The following is an 18,454-nucleotide window of genomic DNA, read 5'->3' as shown; positions in this document are numbered from 1 at the left end:
TGCTCTTCCTCCATGACTGTTGTACTGGTTAACCCCAACCCAAAAGCTCTGAGAAAATGCTTTACAAAATTCTCATATTTCAAAATTTCCCTAAGGAGAGGGACTCGGACCTCTGCCACATCCTTCAATTACTATTGAAGCATTTCAATCTTCAGTTCCAAAATGTATGCATAAGATTTCAAGTTCTTACAGCTATCTCCTCCTAAGAGGTCCTCCTCCATTATTACCTCTTCTTCTAAATGCAAAACTTTATTCAAAATTTGAAACTATTTATTAAAAATGCTTAGTTTGTGTTCCCATTGCATAGAACAAGAAGCTAATGTTCCGCTTGCCTATACTGCCTCTCGGTATACCCTCATGGTATCCTGCAAAAATAACCTAATCTTGGCAGCATTTATCTGAGCCCATGATTTAGCTGCAGCAGCCACCCGTCTCACCTCCATTGATGTGTTTACTTCTCCCTCTGGCAATGATGAGGTTGAAGGTAGGTTGTCAATCCTACAAGAGTCCAGAGGTTTACTCATCTCTACTAGCAACTTCTTATATTGCCCTAGCTATGCTTTAAGCTCTATGTTGGAGGTATGCTCCTTTTCCACGTGCCCCCTGACAACATTGGTGGCTATTTCTAAAGTGTCTAAATCTCCCCACTTTGTTTGCTTACCCAAGTTTACTTGGGATACTTGGTATTTGGGAGAGGCCTGACCTTCAGTTTGGAGTGGAACTGTCACATCTGCAACCACTTCACTGAAACTTGTTCTTGACAAATGATGTATAATCTTTGGTTTCTTGACCTTCTGGGGCTCCTCCATGATTACCTGTTGCAATGTCACCTTAGGTAGCTCTACCTTTCTCTTCTTCTTCTCAAAAGTAAATTCAAGCCACTGTGTTATATCTTTATCTTTGTCACCTTGATGTGACACTATGTCGGCAATTACAATATGAACATCTTCTTGTTCCTCTGCCTCATCCCTCTCTTCTGTATCTGTCTGTTTAGGATCTTGAGTTGAAGCAACTTGGCGGGCCAGATTAGTTTGGAGAGAAATATTAACATTCAGTTGTTGTTGCTTGTGCAACTCTCCCAACTTATCACTGACCTCTTCATTGAACGTCCTCTCTTCGTCATCCACTTCTGTCCCACCTTGCCCTGTAGCTATGTCCTTAAAGAGGTCTTCTTGATCCTGAGGGGTTAAGACTAATCTTTCATTTAACAGATCTTTTGCCTCATCTGTTCTTTCTCCCCTCCCAGTGACTGTTGTTCCTTGGGCTATTCCTCTTCCTGGTCTGAGTCTGATTCAACATTCCCGATGATTACCTCCTTAGTGGCAGACCTAAATCCCCGTATCCTAGGCTGCCCTATGGTTGTATCGACTGATGGTGGTATGGGGGTGTTGGTAAATGGAACTTGTGTTGCAATTGTTGGAGGAGGTTGATTGGGCACATCTTCATCTGTTTCTATTCCTTCCTCTTGCTCTTGAGCACCTTCTCTTGCAGTCTACCCTATAGTTGTCCTTGGCGGAAGGACTTTAGTGAGTGGCACCACTCCTAATCCATCTGTTACCCCCAGGTCTATAGTCTTCTTCAACAACTCAGATGTCCTCATCTTTTCCTTAAGATTTCTCATTAGATCTTTGGTGCTATCTTGGGGCCCCACTTCTTCATCGAGGTCAGTAGATGTATTCTTTCTTGAGCTCGATCTTGTTTTTTGAGCATACTCCTTATAACCCCTTGATTGGGGTACCCCTGAGGTAGACTCTTTTTGTTTCCCTTTTGAGGCACTCAGCCTAACCCTTTGACTTAGCCACTATTTGGTCCTGTGGATAACCGCTTGGGAGATTTTTTCTATATTTACATCCTCATTTACGGACCACCTTATTGGGGAGAGGGGCCTTTATCAATTTCTTTCTCTTTATAGACAACATCAAGCAAGTCTCCATCATCCTTCAGGTTTTTAGGGAGATTGGTTTCAATTTCAAAATCCCTTATTTGGGGTACTGATAACCTGTTATAGTTTTTCTCTCACTTCAAAACTGTCTTGTGGGTTTGCCCAAAAATCCTTCAGTCTAGGCTTATGCCCCTCATATGCCTTAGGCATAGTTTGCTTGAGCTTCCGGTAGGGATCATAGAATTCCCTAGCATAATCAAATTCTTTAAGATTCAAATCTTGGAGCTCTAGCTCCACCAACTTTGCCACTTGTATATTTGAGCAAGAGAAATACCCAATAGATAATGAAAAGTCAATCCCTGTTTTGTGCTTAGATGACAGGAGGGATTGGAGGCCTAGCAGCTGCCTGACATATTCTAGTAAGATGATTTGGTCAATACAGTAGCTTTGCACTAGCATTGGGTTTCCTGTAAACCCACTGACCCTTATGTAGGTGGAGCATGTGTTTTGGATAAACCAACACACCCACTCTCTAATGATAGCCATGGCCTCTAGGCTAATCCTATATCCTGTATCTCCTGTTAGTTTAATAGTTACAGGAAAATGGAAGGCATCATTAATCCTTTTAAAATGGTCCTTTGCATTGATGAGGGTGAGTTGGGAATAATATTCCCATACCTTCTTCTGGCCTTCTTCATCCCCTAGTTGACCTTCAACCTATAAGCCTAGAAATTTGCTAGCTCTTGCAGCCACCCATATGACATAAGAGGTAAAGAATAATTTCTTGATCTGGTGGACCTCTTTCATCTGTTTGCATATGTTGTCTGGAAGGATTCGAGGCTAGTCAAAATACTGCTTTCCTACTTGGATGGTTGTCATGAATTGAAACATCCATGAGTGAAAGTGTTTGCAGTCGGGCTTGCCAAAGGTCTTGCTTAACATGATGATTAGGTCTCTCTGAGGCTCTTTGAAATCTGCCCTCAATATCTCTGTGGCCTTTAGACCTGTTTTCCTCTCTTCCTCCAACCAATTTTCATTCATGTGCCTCTTGTTTGAAGTCACATTGTCACTCCATACCTTCAAGGCTTCCTCTTCAATTGAGAGGAATATCTCGTCTCTGGTTGGGATGCGAAACACAAATCCCAGCATATCAGGGGACAAATCTATCATTGTTTTACCCTGTGTGCCTGTGTATTTCCTAGTGTCAGGGTCATAGAATTGGGCAAATGTCATTATAAACTCCAGAGCCTGCACCAACTATGGGAAGATGGTAGCCTCTACTACGCCTGATCTCTTTATCCTCCTTTGTGGAGCTTCCAACCTTGGTTTGCCCAAGTGGGTTTTAATGTCTTCAATTTTGATGTGCCCAATCTCAGTATCATTAACCCATTTAATTCGATCATCCAACTTTGAAGCATAAACCTACCCTTGGTAATGGTACTTCATGGTTACTGGAAGTCGATCAATGTCCTTGCCTCTCTTGCTGGAAGTTGGGTCCATCTAATTGCTTGAATCTGTAAGAAGGAAAGAAGATGGGTTGCAAATGGGTCTGGAACTCTTGGGTTTTGGGGTTCCAGGATTGAAGGTTGAGGCTTAGCCCGGGACTCTAGGGTAGACACAAAAGAAACCTAAAAGATTTATTAAAAACAACGGGCTCATAAGAACGGACCTCAAAACTCTGGAGTTTTGGGGTCAACGATACTTCCTCTTAAAAGGGGTAATCTGGAACTCCGGGATTTTGGGTTCATCAAATGTTAGGCATAAAAGAAACCTCGGAACTCTGGGGGTCTAGGGTTGGGAAAAGCGACTAACTTGGAACTCTGGGGTTTCGAGTTAGAACTAGGGCATGCGGGAAGCAAAACAAAATGAAAAAAAAACAAAAAAAATGCAACAAAAAGAAGATCTAAACTACAAACAACGAGGGCAAGAAAAATCACCAACCTAGTGAGAAAAATCGCCCAAGAACACGAAAAGAGCTTGAAAAGACAGAGGCGCGAAGTCAAGAGGCAAGAAAGAAAGAGATTCTGGAAGGTTGAATGCACAAATGAGCTTTAAAAAGTTCACTATTCATATTTATACCCCCTCCCCAAATCTCATCCGTACGAACGTCTTCAACAGGACCTCGGGACTCTGGGGTTCTGGGGTTCCGGGGTTGGGAAAAGAAGCAAGCAAACAAGGATCAACCTTAGGAGTCTGGGGTTCCAAAGTTCTATGGTTGACAAATGAAGACAATCAAACAAACAATCAACCTTGGGACTCGAGAAGTCTGGGGTTTCGGGGTTGACAAAAAAACACAACGACATACCTCGGGACTTCGGGACTCCGGAGTTCCGAGATAAATAGAACATAACATACCTCAGGACTCTAGAACTCTGGAGTTCCGAGGTAGAAAAAAAACACAAGACAAAGCACTACTTCGGGACTCCGGGATTCCAAGGTTTTGAGGTAGTGCACTAACAAGCAAAAAGGAGACCAACCTCGGGACTCTGGGGTTCCGAGGTGGACAAAGCAAAGAAAACAAAAAGGAAAGAGACCTCAGGACTCCGGAACTCCAGGGTTCCGAGGTGAAAGAAGCAAAAACCAAAAGAAACAAAGCAACATAAACCAAAAAAGGGGACCCATATTTTCAACACAAGGCAACTAATGGGGGGGTATGTAGGGCATAACAAATGGCGACTATCTATGAAAAATGACTCTAGGTAATTTAGAACTTCGGAATCTTTGGCTAACCCGATGCCTAAGGCTACTGTCATTCAAAAGGATGTATAAATGAAAAAAAGATTTGTGAACCAATGAACAAACAACCAAGTCCAAAATTGAACATGATTAACTTTTAAGTGTGTGCATATGATTTATTACTCCATCATTTTCAATAATGCAGATAAATAGAGGAAACTGGACCCAAGCTACGCAGGTGAAATCAACCAATGTGTTTCATGCAAGGTCATCCTGGGCATAGCTCTGCTGCCAGTCAGGCGTCTATAGCCCCAATAGAGATACCTTTGGTTCCCTTCAAGCAGTGCTCCACTGCCAGCCAGGCGTCCATAGCCTCGGTGGAGGTTACTTGAAACACCCATTTTAGTTACTTTAAGAGGATCATTTATTTTCTTTCTTTTTTCTTTTTTTTTTGAAAACATTATAGAATATAGAAAGACTTATTTCTTTAATAACCTTTTAAGCAAATTTTCAAACATTGAAGTCTGATTACTGGGTTGGGAACCACGGTGGATAACGTGAAACATCCTGACTTCTGATTTTTCACTTGAAAACCAGTTCATCTGATATCTTACAAAACTTTTTGATGTATCTTAATGTGATGATAGTGTTGAGTTATCAATCTAGGCTTTTCCAATTGAGGGTCAAAAACTCAAATCAAATTTAAACCATTATATACCACCTTGAACGAGTGTAGACAAAGGTTTCAAAATTAACCAAATGACAATGAAGTCGTAAATAACAAAGAGTCGAAGTCTCTCAAATTTTGGCAACTTGTTATGCAAGGACACCTCCCTTTTAGAATCTCTGAGAGCAAATATGTATATCCCGAAACAACAAAACAAAAATGAAGGAAACGAAACAAAGAAACAAAACAAAGAGGGAAACAAGCACGCAGCAAAGCAGAAACACAACAAACATGCAAAAACCCAAACAAGCAATTAAGCAAAAGAAACAAAAAATAACTAATCTACTATATACAACAGGTCAAGCTTCACTGGGGATTAATCAAAGTAGTGTTTGAGAAACTGACCATTGACGGGCAATGGTACAAGTTCTCCATTCAAAAAACTTAACCTGAAGGTTTTTTCCCCTAGATTTCGGCTATTTGGTAAGGACCTAACCACAACCTTTCAAACTTGTGGTGATCACCTTTCTTCTCCTTGGCCTTGTCCCATAATAGAACTAAGTCATAGATCCGAAAATCTTTCACCTTAGCCCTTTTGTCAAACCATCGCTTAACAACGGCTTGGTGCTTGGCAAAGTGTTGTAGAGTATTAATCCTTTTTTGATCAAGTTTTAATAGATTTAGGAGGCGAACCTCTACTTGATCCTCAATTTCAAGTTCTTTCATTAAGCGGAGGACCGGTATTTGTAAGTTGATCAGGAAGATAGGAGTATGGCCATAAACCAGGTAATGTAGAGAAGTTCCCAAGGCAGCTTTTACTCTGGTTCGATCATCCCGTAAAGCATATCTCAACTGATTATGCCAGTCCCTGGGATTTTTCTCAAGTAGCTTTTTAATGACATCTAGGATGTTCTTGTTCGTAGATTCGGCTACTCTGTTACCTTGCAGATAGTAGTTGGATGAAAATTTTAATATCACCTTATATTTGTATGACCATTTCATCAACTATGTAGAAGTAAAAGCAAGGCCATTGTCACATACTAGAGTGAACGACATACCAAACCTAGTGACAATGTGTTCTTCGATGAATTTCAAGACGACCTCCATAGTAGCATTTCAACACGCATCGGGTGCAGTAATATGTCACAGTAAGAATGAACTTATGTCTTGCAGACAAGTTAGGATTAATGACACCTATGAAATCCAATGCCCATTGGGCGAAAGGTCTTACCTCAAACACTGGTTGGAGAGGCATGGAGGGATTCCTCTCTCTAGAAGTTGTGGTTTGGCACGTATGATAGTGACGAACATGCTCATGAGTATCCTTAAAAATACTCGGCCAGTAATATCTAGCCTTCAAAATTTGATGTGCAGTGGCATCCGTCGACCCATGACTTGTACCATACTTCCCATGGAATTACTTGATCATGTTACGGGCTTCTTGATGATCAAGACATCGAAGGTCAATACCTTCATAATTCTTTCTATAAAGTGTTGAATCCTTGATCATGTAATTGGCACTTTTGAGTCTTAAAGCTCGTCTTTGCATGGTTGTCAACACCTCAAGACACTTATTATTTAGCAATATAAAAACCAATATGTGTACCACGGGTCCTGACTGAATGACTCCAATGTATACTTTGGCACTGGATTTGAGGGATGTGAGTTGCCATAGCTTGAGACAATCCTTGGCCTTTGACTAACTTCATTGGATGCATCTCTAGATCAAATTCTTGTAATATTACCATCCATTTCCCTCAACGTTCTCCCAGCTTGGACTGCATAAGCAGTGACTTCACCGCTTGATCAGGCACAATCGCGTAGATTTTACTCCTCAACATATAATGCCTGAATTTCTTGATTGCTCTTACTAACACGAAAGCCTATTTTTCAAGAGCAAAATATCTAACCTCAACACTCTTGAAAGGAGAGCTCATAAATGCAATGGGTTTCTCATCTCCTGCTTGCCTTTGTGTCAAAACAGTTGCTCCTAAGTGTAGCGAAGCAAAAGAATATATGTAAAATGACAGAGTGTAATCAGGACTAGTTAACATGGGAGCATCAGCGATGGATTTCTTGATCTGGGTGAAATCCTCTTTTGCTTCAATTGTCCATTCGATCTTAGCATCTTTCTTCATCATTTCATTTAACAGCTTGACTATCTCTGTAAACCCAATGATAAACTTTCTGACAAATTTGATCTTCCCAAAGAAAGATCTCGTCTCCTTTTTACAGCCAGGCATTTGTAACTTCAACAATGCTTCCACTCAATTTGGGTCTATGGATATCCCCCTTTCATTAATTACATGGCCGAGGAGCTTTCCTTCAAGCACTCCAAATACACACTTCTTGGGGTTAAGGGAAATCCCATATCTTTGACATCTTTCCAGTGTTTTTCGGAGGTGGTTCGGGTGATCTTCTCTAACCTTGGAAAATATAGTCAAGTCGTCCATATATATAATAATACATTTTCCAATTATATCTTTGAAGGTCGTATCCATTTCTCTTTGGAAGGTCGCCCCAACATTAATTAACCCAAATGGCATCCTTCGGTATGCATATGTTCCCCACTTCGTCATAAATGTTGTTTTCATACGATCCTCATAGTTCACCAAAACTTGGTTATATCCAAAATAACCATCTAAAAATGACATCATTTGTGAACCATTGACTATTTGTAGTACCTCATCCAAGGAAGGAAGTGGGTAATTATCTTTTAAAAATGCCTTATTGAGGTTGCGAAAGTCCACACAAAGGCGAATTTCTCCATTTTTTCCCTTACTGGAACCAAATTGGTGAGCCAAGTAGAATGACGCACTGGGAAAATCATATTAGCAAAGAGCAACTTTTGTACTTCCTTGAAAATCAAGGGTTCTATCAGTGAATTAACCGGTCGTTGCTTCTACCTGAATGACTTCACATTATGTTTCAGGGGGATAACATGGGTGATGATTGATGTATCGAAAGTTTTTAAATCTCCGTACCCCCATGCTATTACATCAATGAATTCTTTCAAGATTTGTAAAATTTTCTCTCTTTCATTTTGAGTGCAAATCTTCCCAATATAGATAATCTTCTCTTGGCCTTGTGGACCAATATTATGTGGTTCATATTTCCCAGCATCCAAATCCGTTGTTAATCTCTCCTTTACTCTGGGATCAGAGTCAAAAAGCCTCTGTAAGGTGACCGTATCTTTAGGAATAACATTAGTTGGTAAATCCATAATTTCATCATCATTCTTGTCATCAAGATCATCTAATCTATCCTTCTCATCAATGATTTGTTCTTCAAAATCCCCTGTATTGGCAAGAAAGGCTAGAATGTGGGTATCATCCTGGAAATCTTGAAAGTATTTGGTATTATCAGGCACCGCAGGCATGGAGAACAACTCTACGGAAAACTTCTTCAAAGGGGATTGGCTCACTGGTTCTAATGTGCTTGTTGCTACGGCCAGTGCATCTGATATTCCATTTACTTTTGTAGGTACCAACTGAATATTGAAAGCATCAAAATCCTCAACCAAACCCCATACTCTATTCCTATATACTGCAAACCTTTTATCGTGACATGTATATTGGCTTCGCACTTGTTTAACAACCAGCTTTGAATCTCCCTGCACTTTCAAGCATTTATCTCCCTTCTTATGAGCGAAGAGTAGTCCTCTAATTAGAGCCTCATACTCTGTCATATTATTAGTGCAACATAATTGGAGTCGGTAGGAGGCTAAAAAGGTTTTCCCTTTTGGGCTTGTTAATTCTACGCCTGCTCCACTGCCTTGCTTATATCTTGACCCGTCAAACTTTAAAAACCATATTTCATCTTTCGGTTTCTTTACATTATTCACCTTAGGGTCAGTGATCAAATTAGCTTCTGGAGGTGATTGTTGTCTCTCGGGTTCAAGGTCTTGCAACACCTGAGGTTGTTCAATTACTGGTTGTAAGAGTAATTCAATGGTGTTAGGAATAGTTTGTTCCGCTTGAGGTTGCGCTTGAGATTGGGTTTCTTCATTCTCTTGCTTAGGTGGGATATCCGTATTCTCTTGTTTGGCAATCTCAACCACGAAGATCTCCTTGTTGCATTCTCTTTGCTGGGAAGTTTTACTTATAAGATCCTTTGTTTGGGGTACAACTCCCTCACAATGTGGAATTTGAATTTCTTCCATGTTGAAGATATGACCAACGTCTTTGCATGGGATGAGGCTCATCAACTTTATAATCTCGTTCTGATATGGGATACATGACATTTCTGAGTGCTCCTCATGATGTATCCAACACCATTTTGGAAGCAACAAATCTTGTATTTTCATAGTATCTCCTAGCAAACACATCCCTTGTTTTACTATTGTAGCGAAAGCTTTGACCTACCCTTTATATGTAGTCACATCAGCTTGACGTAACTGGGGAAGAGTCGGTGCAGAAAAAGTGAGGATTTCATTGACTCTATAGACTCCTGGACTCACTTCACCATATGCCACCTCATTGGGAGCCCCATAATCTGTGACTAACTTCTTCAACTTGGGTTCACTATCAATTCGGATTTGGTTGCTCACCCCCTTCCATGGAAGCCATAAGTATGTAAAACAGGTTGAGAAATATCCTCCCAAGATTTTTGACCAATCCCTACTAAGGAGTATCCCATATACCTCTGGAATATCCACCACTTGAATGTTGATGTAACAATATATGCGGGGATTGACACCTAATTGGATGTATACATCTTTTAATTCTCTGATTACATTAACCTCAGACTTGTCTGACATATAGAGTAGGGTATTACGTTTCCTGAAGAACCTGAATCTACTAAACAGTTGTGTAGATTCTTTCCACATATCCTCAAACTCAGTAAAAATGGTGGGTTCTCAATTGCATCACTACTGACGTTGGTGTTGACTTCATTTAGGTCAGTCATCTTAACCTCATTGCTCTATGACTCTAACAATTCCAACTTCCTAAGGAGAGCCTTCTTCTGTTTAGGGCAATATCTCAGTACTTCCATTAGGGACATAGTGGTGGCAGTCCTTTCCATCTCCTTAGTAAAATTAAATGATCCTTTTAAAACATATTCTTTCCCTTGAGCTTGTCTAGGGCGTGCTCCTTGAAAAGCCTAAGGAGGGTGAGGATTGTTGCTTGCATTCGCATCAGGAAGTACAAATCCACCATTCGGGGGAGGTGGCTCTGTTAATGGAGCCTTGCCTTGACTCCTAATATTGTAGTTGTTTCTAGTCTGAAAGGCTTGAGCATCATAGACACATGGTTCACCTTCAGCTTCATCTTGAAACTCTTTGCACAGGAACGTGTCAACCAACATTGCGGTATTAACTTTATCGGGTTCTTCATTAGAGCAATCTTTTGGTTGAGAATCAGCTTGAGCAATCCTTATGATCTTTTTGAACTGGGCACAATTAACCTCAGAATGTGCAGCTGTATCATGCAACCTACACCAATTAGTCAGAAAATTCATATCAACAAGGTTAACACTTCGTGTGTTTTTTGGCTTATCTCGTGCGTCAGGATGATCATGGTTTACCCCACCGTTGTTTGGACCCATGTTCCACTGCCTATTGTAAGGTTTGTTGTTATACCTTTGGTTGTTGTAGTTTCGATGATTATTATATGGTTGGGATTGGTTATACCCTCCTGGAGGATTCATCTTCAGTTGGCTCAAGTCTAAAGTAACTTGTGAGATATTTTCTTTAATGCTTCTACTTCAGCAGATATATGAGATTCTTGACTCTCAGGCGTCATATTTGGAGGTTGGCTTGTTGTGTGAGTATTACCAAACTGTTGATTTCCCCCTTGTACTTGACCAACATATTACGTTTGAGTGGGGGCAGTATTGGTATTATTCTGCCAAGTCAAAGCTTGGGCAACAAACTGTTGATTATCTTGGGGTTGGGATGCATAGATTGGCACCAAGTTCATTGTTGGGGCTCCTATAGGTAGAGGCAAGGGTACGCCAAGGAGTTGGTTGTAGTTCCCTTGATTCACCCCTACGGGTAAATTGTATCTGATCCCTCCTAGTGTTTGGTTCAACTCATGGTTCATGATGATTGTCAATGCAAAGACTTTTTCCAGAGTGTCCCTTCGATCTTAGGGAACACTCTTCTTGATAAACATAGCCATCCAAGGGTCAATAGCTCTTAGATACGAGTCAATTGCTACGTTGGGTGCTACCTGGTAAGGAGCTTGTAACCTCCTAAATGCCCTTTGAAAGATAGTATTAAAAATTGTTAAAGGCTCATTCGGTGACTTCTTAAGAGAGGCGAACTGATGGTATAATGTTCTAGGATCTACGTACACTTAGAATTGATCAATGAAAGCTTTCTCCAAGACATCCCAGTCATTGATGGAATTCGCCGGTAGGGTTAAATACCAATTATATTCATTCTCCCCAAGTGAATATGGGAAGAGTCTACATACTACATCTTGGTGTTCAATGTTGTTACGAATGACTGCATATTTGAATGCTTCAATATGCCCATCAGTTGTCCATCCCCCCAAATAATAGAATTTCTACAAAATTTATCTGGGTTTCTGGGTAGGTCATGTATACCCCCTGGTATAGTTCCTAGTGGTATGTGGTCTTGGTTAAAATAGGCCATTGAAGGTGGTGATAGTGGACGTTGAGTCACAAAAGGTGCAGTGATGGGCTAACGACTAGGAATCAGTTGATCTTCTACACTGAGTATGGATGACTGCACTGGTGAGGCTGTTGAGGGTTGTCTCTTAGCTTTGTTCCTCTTTCCCCTAGTGGCAGGTCCTAACTCTACTAAGTCAGATGGTGAAGAACTACTCCTAAGGACTCTATGGAATCTCTTGGGAGAGAAAGATGATATACGATCCAGCTTAGTACCTCAATTCCTTGGTTGAGGAGGTTGTTGTGGATTTTCCTATAGATTTTCCTGTGGATTTTCCTTTGGATTAAGTTGTCTTTGTGCATCTTCTTCTATATGTATAGCCTTTTTTCTTTCATCGTCCAAGACTTGTCGTGCTCGTAACCAATCGTTATAATCTCTTGTACTGTCCCAAGGAAGATCGTATAGCTGAGTAAGAATGTCATCTTTCTCGTAGTTGAGGTTAGGTTGGGTAAAGGGCAGTAGTTTGTCTCCTGGAAGTACCATATGTGGTTAACCAATGAGGGGACTAGTATAAGGCCCTCCTTATAGCTCCAGTTTCTATTGACGATTGTTTTGACACACCCGCCAATAGTCAAGTAGTCAATGTGAACACTCACCACCTCTCCTGAAAAGCAATAAGTTTAGAAAAACTCACTACCTCAAGGTCTCTATAGTCGGGTCACGACGGTGATGGGAAACCCAATGGTTGATGTGGTTGTACCTATTAAGGGGCCTGCTAGTTGAAACTAAATCCCGTTGATCGTTAATGGCTTAACTTCCTCCTTTTTTATATTTTATGATTTAAGATTCTCTGGAAAATAAAGTGCGAAGAGTAAAGGAAACAAGAAAACAAGAAAACAACAATGAAACCAATTCAATAACAACTTAACAAGCTACTCAATTAATTCCCTGCAATCCAAAAATCATCAAAATATTATCTAGATTAGCATTCAATAACAGACCTCCAGTAAACTTGCAAAATCGTCAACTTCACAGACATACGAAAATAAAATCACCAACAATATCGTCTACCACAATAATTCTCATAGACCACTTACGTGCGCAATATGATTCATAAAGCAATAAACAAAAGATCAAACCATGCTGCTAATTCCAAATAATAGACATTACTAGATTACACAGAACAATTTCGTAGAATATATTCATAGATCAGGCAATCTACAAGCTGTTTCTTGTATTAATTTCAAAGAATATGTAACAAAAATAACTCAAATTCATAACAATCTGCAAAATAATCTAAAATCTCTAAGTGGGCCACAAATCATCAATTTGGGGACCCTTACAAATGAATCTAAATTCTCAATTTATAGAGTTTTCTGCCCTAGTATCTAGGAAATAAATCTAACCTAAATTAAGAAATCAAAACAGTCGTCAACAGTGTGTTGCAGATTAAAGGGTTTTGAGATAAGTATCTCTAGTTGATTCAACTCAAGTTTCAATGGTTCTCATGAAGATTTGATCAAGTTATGAGATCCGGTATTGCAATTGGTTTTTCAGTTCTTCGGTGTTGATTAGTGTTCTGGATGTTGCTTTGCATTGCTATGTGTTGCAATATCTTGGTTTGTGGATTTGGTAGAGTGTTTGGGCCGTTTTGGTGTGTCCTCAATTTAGATTGTTCATGATTTGGAGGTCTGCAAGTGAATCTTTCAGTTTGATGGTCATTGCAGTTAATGTTATTGAAAGTTCAATATAATGGTGATGAAGATTCTAGTAAGTGGTGTTGGTGCGATTGTTTATGTGGTAATTCATGATTCTTGTGGATGTTTCTATATCATGTCCTATTTGTGTTCATGGTCTGCATTGATCGTTGTACTCGTTGTTGATGATTTCTTTGGTATGTTTGTGTTATGTGACATTCTTGGTGATCGGATGATTGTAGCATGTTGTGGATGTTCATGGTATAATTCTTGGAGGTGTTTCATGTCCGAGGTGTTGATTTAGGTCTATACTATGTCTTACTCGATATTGTTTTGTTCCTCATATAATATTGTAGTGTGTATGGTTATATCTTTGTAATTTGTGATGTGTGTTGAGCCGACCTTGAAAGATAGGTTGATGATATGTATAAATAAATGTAATACTCATGTGAGAGAGGTATCTATGTGTGCAAATAATGCTTTAATATTTCAGAAGTAGTGAACTAGCACTAATACATTTGGGGTTAAATTCTGACAGACAAGGAGCATTGTGTGAAAATTTGACTTTAAAAAAAAAAAACCCCGTGTTCGTCGGAATTCCGACGACCTCAGGCATTTTATTAAAAAAAAAAAACACAACGCATTTTCATTTTGAAAGCACAAGCGGCGACCATCTTGCCTCCCTGCCCCTCCCGCCGGAGCGATCTCTGCACAAGCAAGGTAAGGTTTTTTTTGAATTAATCCATTTTGTGCATTCCTGCGATCTTGGTAATGTATTTTATCATAGGTTAAAAATGATAGGCTAGGGATTCTTTCAAAATCGCAACCCCTCCAATTTCTTGCTATATTTCGATTGGCCTACAAAGGTGGAGTTCAAATTGTTTGAGACCATGCCATTATTTACTTCTCCTCACCACAAATCGGTTGGGTAATACTTTTGGTATTCATTTGTTTGTTTTCATTTCATAGTTCCTGCAAATCGTGGCAGATATATATATATATAGTATCGATCTTTTATTGCTTAATTTCTCAATGTTGTCTCTGCTCTAAATTAAACACAACCAAATATGCCATTATTTTCGATCTGCATTAACCTTGATTATTTTTGTTTAGCACCGATCTGGTGAAGTACATGGGCAGGGATTGATTTGGTTTGTTTGAAGGATTAATCGGTACCCATGAGGGTAAATTCGCACCCTCCATATCTCCCTTTTTGAAACCCTACGTCCTGAATCTTGTTGGACAAGAACCGACCTATATTCTAATGCTCTCTCAATTATGCTTTGATGGATGTTCATACCTTGTTCGAAAGCTCCTATTTTGGCACATGCAAGGAGGATGTTGGCAAATGTTTAATTATTTGCTATATGTCTGTAAAAAAATTCTTTCGTTGTCAAGGTAAGGTTTATTTATCAACAATAAATATGAGAAAACATTAGTGTAATCTCTGAGACAGTATCCAAAAGAGTAGGGTATAAATGAGGGAGAGATAAATGTCAAGACAAAACAAACACTAGTAATGATGAATTCTTATTAAGACAAATCAAAAGCCATCATTAGAATCCTTGACCAAAGATAATATTTTTGGAATCTTAGAGGGGCTCATGGAAGTTGCAACTCTGAAAGTTTGTAATAGAAGTTTGTAATGGAAACAAGTGCATGGACCATTAGCTACCATGATAGTTTCTCACACCTATTAAGGAATAGTCTCCACTCTAGAACCAAAGGTTTCACATGGACAGACATCCTAACATGAGGAATTTGTACCATGAAGAGGGCAAATTAGTAGTCCATTGTAAAGAGCCATTACTACAAATAAGAGTGCAAAAGTGACAATATGTGAATAAGGATAGTATGTCATATTATCATGTATTTTTGTGATGGTATAGAGAAAAATCTAACAAGAGCAAAAGAAAAAGCAATTTCCTAGAAGCTTTCAATTAGTTGGCATATCAATAGTATGGTCCAAATCTTAATGAGCAAGGATCATGCTAGTGACAATCGTAGACTTTGAGCATGTTCCATAAATGGAGGTCAATAAGCTATAGAAAGACAATAATGATCATCCAAAAACAAGGTTTATAGAGTCCATCAAATAGAGACAACCAAAGACAACCAAAGACAACCAAACAAAAACAATGACACAAGATTCAATTGAAATCGCCTTTTTTCATGCAATCACATGATACGGTGCAGCCATCTAAAAACAATGATTAATGAAAGCCAAGTTGTTGTAGACAATGAAGATACCTAAAAGATTTTATATCTTGAAGAAAACCTATAGAAAGGACTTACAAGATTAGTCCTATGACTATTGAGATAAGAGCACATCAAGTGACCAAAAGAAAAAAACATATTATTTGTTCAATCCATTGGCCTTTAGGAAGGCACGAGTCGTAACCGTTCTCAAAACTTCACTCATCATTTCAAAAAAAAATCTTTACATTTTCTATTGTAGGAGCAGCTATATGTAGTATTTTGCTTTCAGTTTTAACATCTTTTCACCTTGTGCCAACCAAATGATAGAGAATAAGGAGTGATTGAATCAAAGTTGACATAAAAAAACCCTTCAAAATTGCAAAACGCAATTAATTTAAATAAATGGCAATGCTAACTCATAATTATAATGTATCCATCAAATAAAAATGTGTACATTGCATAACAAAAAATAGAAAGACATAAACTTGTTCGCAAAATGAAAGATAGTATAAAACATAGGGTCTTGCCCAATTTCATCAATTTGTGTTTTAATGATACATAAATGTCAATAAGTGTTTTGAAAATAATACATTTCATTTTAATCTTGTTTAAGAGTCAAATCTAGACTGGATCCTACAAAATCTAGACCGTTTAGTTGTCCTGCTTCTTCTCTTGAACAAGGTTGTGTAGTTCATAAACAGTAGATTAGATGAAAAATGATTGGCCACACGTTCAATCGAGTCACCATACACTGTAATTGTGGTTTGTCCTTGTGCATGGGTGTATGTAAATGTGCACAACAATTCAAACTATGGAAGAATCATGGGCCAAAAGATCATGGAAAGATGAATGTGCCACAATTGTCGACCGACACCAACATGTGGCATGAGAAACCAATTCCAACAATCAATTTGAAAGATTGACATACGGTCCAAAAAGTGTTGTAATTTGACACAGACATTCCACGCATCCCTATTGGGGTCATAAATAATTTTTAGGACAATGGTTCTCATTACATTATCAGGAAGTGCCAAAAGACGTGACAGATTTTCACCGCTAGCAATAAGAATTGCCAATAACCTGTAGATGAAGAGAATGAAATACTGTAAGTTTTGTGTTAACTATAGCATTCAAAATATGAAACAAATAAAGGCTTCATCTTGATTATAAATAGGGATAGAAATTCACAAACATTCTCCGCAACACACATGTAATGTACTTAATTGATGTGTCACTTAGATAATGCAAATCACAAGTGTGACAGACCTGTATAGACATATACATTAGTAGAGTGAATATGAGGTGTATATAGATAAATGTTATATGAATATGAATGAAATATAAACATGGAAAAGGAAAAATAGGCATTTGAATATGTGGGACTTTTTTGTTTAAAAGACAAATCAGTGAGGTGCCAAGTAAGCCCAAACCGTTAAGTTTGACAGTCCATGTTGGATAAAACGTCATGTATCTCATTGCAAGAAATCAAAACACGGGGAATTGTCAAGCATATCTATACTATCACTACTAATATGAAATAATGTGTATAAATAAATGCATTGTTTGATATAAAAATATAGCAGCGACCGATAATCAGTCATAAACAGATATGCAAAGTGTACTTCATGCCATGTAATGGCCAACAAATTTTTTTCTACAATAAGGCACTAGAGAGGACATCTATCTATATACATAGAGAATGCACGTTGCACCAATTGAATACCTTCGAATTACCTTCGATGGCCACAGATTGTCAACCTACTAACATGGTATTTTATTTTGTCATTTAAAGTCAACGGCATGTATCTGAGAGAAATCAAAATGTCAACCACTAATAACAGTCCTACATTACTCTTAGAAATCATGTGAATGTTGTTTGCCCATAGCACTATCAAAATCCAAACACCTACCTAGAATTCTTTGGGTAGAGTTCAATGATGACTTCAACATCGAGGGAGCAATTTTTGCACCATTTTCATCAACAACAAAACATAAAACATCTAAAAGGACAAGAATCATTGAATGTTCGAATACCCCTTCACTGTGACAGTTTAGAATTAACTTGTGTAGGATGAAATAGACCCAGAAACATTCACATGAGCTTCCTCTACTTCATCCATTCTCTTCTTCCTCTTCCTCCTCGTATAACTTTATGAGGGGATCACAAACAACTCAAAATTAGGGACTTGTGTGTTTACATGTTTGTGCATCCTATTGAGAACCAACCTCGCTGTCGAAAAACTCAATAAATGTGGTGTTAAGTAGAAGAATGGAAAACTCAAGAAGCTATGGTGACATATTGTGGCATTAGTAGGGATTATCTCTATTGACCACACCTTTCAAAGATAGTATCCCCTAGTTCTCCTCATAGAATGGACCATTGGATGGCTCATGGTGGTATCCTATCCTACATTTATCTTGATGGCATTGTCGATAGTTGGTATGTGGTTCTTGGTACGGGTTTCCTCTTACCCTATTATCTTATTTATATATTTGTTCCAACATGTGGAGATTGATTTTTGTCATGCTATGATGATTTTCATGTTTGCATGTGTTTTGACATTATGCAAATATATATGATGTCACACCATACTTATGTTTTGATATAGTGTAGGTGAAGGTTACATGTTGTTGATGGCAGCGATTTGGGTTCAAAGACACAATTCCACACACACACACACACATATTTGAAGATGCATTTTATATTATTCCTTCATAGTGGCGCTTAGTGTTGGAAGATTTGCACACATGTAGAG

The sequence above is a fragment of the Cryptomeria japonica genome, chromosome 9, assembly GCF_030272615.1.
Source record: "Cryptomeria japonica chromosome 9, Sugi_1.0, whole genome shotgun sequence".
Lineage (NCBI taxonomy): Eukaryota > Viridiplantae > Streptophyta > Pinopsida > Cupressales > Cupressaceae > Cryptomeria > Cryptomeria japonica.
The sequence above is the reverse complement of the archived record's forward strand: the minus strand, read 5'-3'. Positions refer to the sequence as shown.